This window comes from Diaphorina citri, unplaced genomic scaffold (genome assembly GCF_000475195.1).
Source record: "Diaphorina citri unplaced genomic scaffold, Diaci psyllid genome assembly version 1.1 scaffold6467, whole genome shotgun sequence".
Classification (NCBI taxonomy): Eukaryota; Metazoa; Arthropoda; class Insecta; order Hemiptera; family Psyllidae; genus Diaphorina; species Diaphorina citri.
This window is the reverse complement of record NW_007383843.1, coordinates 2,849-9,265: the sequence shown is the minus strand read 5'-3', so window position 1 is coordinate 9,265 and position 6,417 is coordinate 2,849. Positions and strand designations below refer to the sequence as shown.

Here is a 6,417-nt window from a genome sequence, read left to right as displayed (position 1 = left end):
TTCTCTCTCTCTCTCTCTCTCTCTCTCTCTCTCTCTCTCTCTCTCTCTCTCTCTGTCTCTCTCTCTCACACACACACAACTGGACGAACACCATTTGCGTCCGAGAACCCAAAACCATTCGATTTGCGTCGCAAACGCCCAAAAAAGTTCATTATATAATTACATATTTGATAAATTTCCGGACACGAATGAAATGTTTTAACACAAAGTTAAAGCGCCTAACGAAAAAGAAACTTAGTGGGAACACTAAAAATGTTTGTTTATCCTATCTAAAAATGTTTGTTTATGGAAAAAAAAATCTTTTTTCGACAAAATGTTCTTGTCGGTATTGCAATTTAAATGAGAGTGTTCCCACTAAGCACGACACGATTTTTTTTCGAACGGCGCCAAAGTGTCCTTGTAGACAATGTTCTCACGTACGACAAGTGGGCACGGGTCTTCAGTCGGAGAGTCGGACACATCGGGCTTGACCGGACGGGACTTGACCGGACTCAATTCGGCGCTCCCCAGACACATCTACCTTCTACGTCTTCAAGAACGAAGGAATCTAGCTCTACCTTGGAGGACCTATCGGTTTTAGTGGTTATATCTTACAGTCTTATAGGTACCAAGTACCATTGTGAAAGTGAATTCTAAAATTCTTCACCACCAGTCAGTAAACCAGTTGGCTTGGCTAATACTGCTAATAGTAACCAAGAGATCGCTAAGCGAATCACAAGACGAGGTTTTTTTTTCTCGAGTTATTTTGTATTTTCAAAATTGTTTGGATAAAATTAAACTAACATCTCCACTAATGTTTACTTTGTTGCATATTGCATACTCAAATAGTTTCACGGCACTCATATTGAATCTATCGTAAATCTAAACAGTGGTAAACTAGACATCTCCACTAATGTTAACTTTGTTGCATATTGCATACTCAAATAGTTTCACGGCACTCATATTGAATCTATCGTAAATCTAAACAGTGGTAAACTAGGCATCTCCAGTGGACATGAAGGTGCGCTAGGTATGCATGGTGTTTGAACAATGTTATCACCCCGGGGGCAGTTACCTTTTAAGGCCCGTTCTCACTTGTGAGGTTCATCCGATTTTTTCCCGAATGTCCTGTAGGCAATGTAAGTTAAATGAGGGTGTTTCCCACCACACACGACACGATTTTTTTCCCCCGAACGACACAAAATGTCGTATAAGCAATGTATTTTAATGTGGATTCCCACTAGGCACGACACGATTTTTTTCCCCCGAACGACACAAAATGTCGTATAGGCAATGTATTTTAATGTGTATTTCACTACACACGACACAATTTTTTCCCCCGAACGACACAAAATGTCGTATAGGCAATGTATTTTAATGTGTATTTCCACTACACACGACACGATTTTTTTCCCCCGAACGACACAAAATGTCGTATAGGCAATGTATTTTAATGTTCCGAACGACAAGTTAGTGGGAACGGGCCTTTTAATACGGGCAGTCTGTAGTCTCCCTTAGTCTCGTAAAAACATTGGTGCACCTTCTACACAGGTAACAGAGGGCCGATCTCAGTCTTAAAGCGCGTTCCCACTTGTTGTTCGGAAAAAAATTGTGTGTCGTGTAAAGTGGGAACACTGACTCTCATTTATATTACATTGCCTACAATTACAATTACAAAATTACAATTACACGACATTCGAAAAAAATCGTGGGAAACTCACAAGTTTTTTTTTTTTTTTTTTTAAATTTAAATTTAACGCAATTCGAAAAAAATTGGGGGAAAGACGGATTTTTTTTTTTTTTTTTTTTTTGACGTCACTGTTAAGATCTTTTTTTTCTGTATAGAAGCCCCCGTAAACATAGAAGAAATCTTATCACCCCGAAAGCGAAGAGAGAAGGAAGACAGGATAGAAGAAAGCCAGCCGTTCCGAGAACGAGCCCTAAGGATAAAATCCTTGAGAAATCCAGAATAAAAGTTGAATCGTTGAAAAACACATATCTGACTATCTGACTGCATGGTGGGTTTCTTGACTGTCAAACCTCTTCAAAAAAGATCCCTCTGTCAAACCTCTTCAAAAAAGATCCCTCTGTCAAACCTCTTCAAAAAAGATCCCTCTGTGAATCCTCTTCAAAAAAGATCCCTCTGTCAATCCTCTTCAAAAAAGATCCCTCTGTCAAACCTCTTCAAAAAAGATCCCTCTGTCAAACCTCTTCAAAAAAGATCCCTCTGTCAAACCTCTTCAAAAAAGTTCCCTCTGTCAAACCTCTTCAAAAAAGATCCCTCTGTCAAACCTCTTCAAAAAAGTTCCCTCTGTCAAACCTCTTCAAAAAAGATCCCTCTGTCAAACCTCTTCAAAAAAGTTCTAGTACCTAGGTAGTTTAATTGGTACTCTTACCTAGGTACCAGAGTAGGTAGTAGGTACCCAAGTTGGTCTCCTACCTACAACAGAATTCTCAGAGTTTTTTGACTTCCTTGTTTATTTTTTACAGTTTGGTTTTTTACTTTTCGTTGTTCATTATTGTTTGGTAGTTTTGGTACCTATATTTTTGTTGTTATTGTTGTTGTTTTTTATGTTTAGTACAATATTTTTGATTGTTATTATTCTGAATTTCTGTTGCTATTTTTGCTTGATGTTGTTATTCCCTATTCTGTTAGTACTTTTTTTAAAGTCTTGTTTGATAATAATATTTTTGTCTGTTATTTTTTTTCCATATTGACAGGTTTGTCCTGAGAGTATTCAGTCTCATTGTTAGAGAGATAGAGAGTCTCACCAGATGTTTGGTTTTGTTTATTATTTAATGTACAATTGTACAATGTTGTGTGTTTGTTATGGTGTCTGGTAATGTTTGTGTGTGAATGTGTGGTTTCCTAGTAGTTCAAGTGTGATAATAGTAGATAATAATAATTATAATAATAATAATAATAGTGCTTATTTATACTGCTCGCATAGGACTGAAAAGTCCCTTTACTCCAGCAGTAGGCTACTACTATTATTGTGGTCAAATTCTCAAATTATATTGAGGATAAAATTCCATACCTCGGCTGGGATTGAACCCACGCCCTCCTGTTTACCAGGCGAGCGCCTTAACCACTACATCACCGAGGCATGTAATGTAATGCTCGATCTTAGCGCAGAGAGTTTTCAGTTAATCCAGAGTGCAAGACATACTGGCTTGTTTAAATCAAATGGGTTCGTCAAAGAAAACCCTTGACACCGTGCTAACTCTTGACACCGTGCTAAGATTGGCATTGGCCATTAAAGGTTTGATAGAGGGAACTGTAACAATGTAGGTGTTGTCCCGAAATCAGAGAGGAGGAAGACAGGATAGGAAAAAGCCAGTCGTTCCGAAAACGCACCTTATCTGTATGGGATAATGTTCGCCCCGGGCGGGAATTGAAGACGCGACCTAGCTCTATTACCTCCAACACAAAAGGCCTACTCTGAGGCTTACGTGTAGGGGCAACAGTCCTAAATATGGGTTGAGCTTCTACGAATCTAGCGCTACTCGAGCAGTATAAAAAAGCACAAGCCTCAAATAAGTAAAACTTTAAACCTTTAAACTTACTCATGCTGTAGGAGAGCTTATCAAAGAGTTGAGTGAATTTCAAATGAGTTGCGTTGATTTTATTGTGTACTTTATCAACATATTCGTCAAGATCTTGTAGTTCTTTCATGTATTTCTCAGCTAGGAGGACATTGTAATCTTGTTCCCTAATTCTGACTGGTCGTTCATCGCTGTCTATGATTCCTCTGTGGTCGGTTCCAGTAGTATAGTAATTTCTTAGAATATGTTCATTGTGGCCTATATTTCCACTGTTTTGGGTTCTATTTACATATTCATTTCTTAGAATACCTTCATTGCTAACCATTTTTCTACTGTTTTCCGTTCCATTAGCATTTGTTTGTTCCCACTCTGATATATTCAATCCAGGCTCGAGTGTAAACGGCACAGTGGCTTCCCCATCATATTCATCAGTACAGTTGTCACTTGGAGTAACATCATATTCGTATTCCAGTGATTTAACATTGAATAAGTTTCTTAATTCGTCACCAAGGGCTACTAGACTGAAGTTGTTATGTAGATTGTAGACGTAATGATCCAATGTGACATTGGTTTTCACCAAAGGCTTCAAGAGAGTGCTGTGATATTTGGCGACGTGTAGGTCTTGTAAATATTGGGCTGAAAACGGGATATAGTATCTATAAATATTATTTATACCACGCTACCCGAAACGCAATAGATGACACCGACGGTTGTATAGTTTGTGAGATGACGGGTAGAGTACTACGATGGCTTAGGAGTCCTCCCCTATACTAGTGTGAGTCAGTCTGCGTCCCATACTAGTGGGGAGTGCCCCTATACTCCCTACCTGCTTTACCAGCCCGGAGTGGTACCCTTGTTGGTGGATTCCATTCATTGGAGACACCGTAATCACTGAAGACTACTCAATATGAAAAAAGTAATAATCGACCAATAGTAACAAGTATATACACTGCCAGCCCTATCTACAGCCCACTTTGGCAGGTGGACAGAGGTTGTATATAGTGGTTACCAGCTAGCCTGCCGACACTGATGCCACCTATGGCGAAATCTAAAACCCTAGCTAGCCCAAGAAAACCTGTGCTTCACGGATAACCGTTTATCGAAAATGTTTAGGCATAACTAATGTCCTTATACTCCCGCTCTAAGTTCTCCGTTGCGTGATTGCTAAATAGTTAGTACCTAACCAAGTCCTAGCCCCACAAACTTTACTTACTACTCCTAAATTACCTCATGTCTGTCCTGGAGCCTGTCCTTACCTCCGTGGGGCTCAAAGTTGGTATGATGTGGATGGTCTCATGGTCCTGGGACCATTTCTCTTTGTAACGTGATAGGGTCTCATTGAGGGTCCAAATCTACATCCCTTAACCTTTATGCCCTCCGAATAAGAGGCTTAAACTTCTCTCTCCCTCTCCTCTTTCGTCGTCAAGGCCTGCTTGGAATAGACCAATCGCTATTTCAGGCGGGAGCCCTACCTTACTTGGGTGCTACCATAACAAACCTGTAGTGGAATTTACCTAGGGAGCTGACTTCTATACAGGACTAAATACGGCGCACTTGACCAAAACCACTTCAGGTGATTGACTGATTATTTAGTAACGAAATGTAAACTGGCTAAAGTCCGCTGTAATAGTTGACCGGCTTACAGTTAACCTTTGTCCTACGCATCATGGTCTTTCAAGTGCCCAGGATTGAGTTCCGGTAACGGAGGGTACTTCTAGATGTTGATGTTGCATACATCTTGCCTGCTATAAGGCTATACATCGCACCTCTTCTGTTGTGAAATGTTTGGTTATTAACGGGATAGCTCCTTTGCTAGTTCCTTATACTTCTCTCTTCTAATTCGAACGTTAGTCTATCGAGATACCTTTGCAGCTATTTTCGTATTTCTTTCCACTCTTCTACCAACTCTTGCATCAAAATAATAAACTTGACTCAGTTTATTCAGACGAACGACGTGGTTTTACAAAGGGGGGGGGGTAAAACCAACTGAGGGTTACCAGTATGTGGGGGTTGACTAACAGGGTAAGTTTAAAATGTCATCAAAAGTCTCACTGTAGCTGTCGACTGAACTTCTTCGAAAGTGCCATACATGCAAGTGCCGATTCGGTTCTTTTCCCAGATAGATACTTTAAGTAGGGCTTTATGGAACTGTTAACTTCTAATATTTTGACCTTAGTCGACCTTGGATTCCTTCTACGAGATACTTCTTTATTTTCTTATACTTTCTTTATCAAATCCTTTCCTTTTCCTTTCATTTATTCTTTCATATAACTTTACCTTTCTAATTATCAACTGGTAACGCTAAAACAACCATTGAGAGGAGGTCATATCATGCACATTGCCGAGATTAGCATACATTTATATAGTTCACACATTTAAGAACACACAACAGATTTTCATGATAACGATAGACGAACAACACGTAAAGATATCACATACACACTACCAAATACTACAACTACACATAATTGTCTAAGTGTGCGCAGATTAAGTTGCAACAGAAAACAAGCATTTAAACACCACATACCCCACATCACACCCATTCTCATATAACAAACTACAAGCATATACTAATAAACTTAGAGAATAAAAAAAAGAGTTTGACCCAATCATAATTGGATACTGTCCTATAAGTCGATACTTCTGGATACTTGGGTCCTTTCGTTACGAATGTCCAGATCTAAGAGGTGTTATCTTACCCAGCGTCATCTATGAATGAATTACCAGGTCCCGATTTGAGTGACCTTTAAACCGAACCGCAGTGGCAAAGCCAGATGAATCTTTTTTTTTTTGCTTAAGGTATCGTCATGCTAAGTTGTCAACCCTGAAAATTATTTTTTGTTATAAGGATGTTGTAAAATATTTATTATATAAATATACTCATGGTATAGG

At 39.2% G+C, this 6,417-nt stretch overlaps 1 protein-coding gene across 1 annotated transcript in view; it reads left to right on the top strand.

Moving 5' to 3' along the window:
• LOC113472611 overlaps positions 1-6,417 on the top strand; it is a 10,705-nt gene that overhangs the window by 1,551 nt on the left and 2,737 nt on the right. The gene's annotated exons all lie outside the window — the stretch shown is intronic.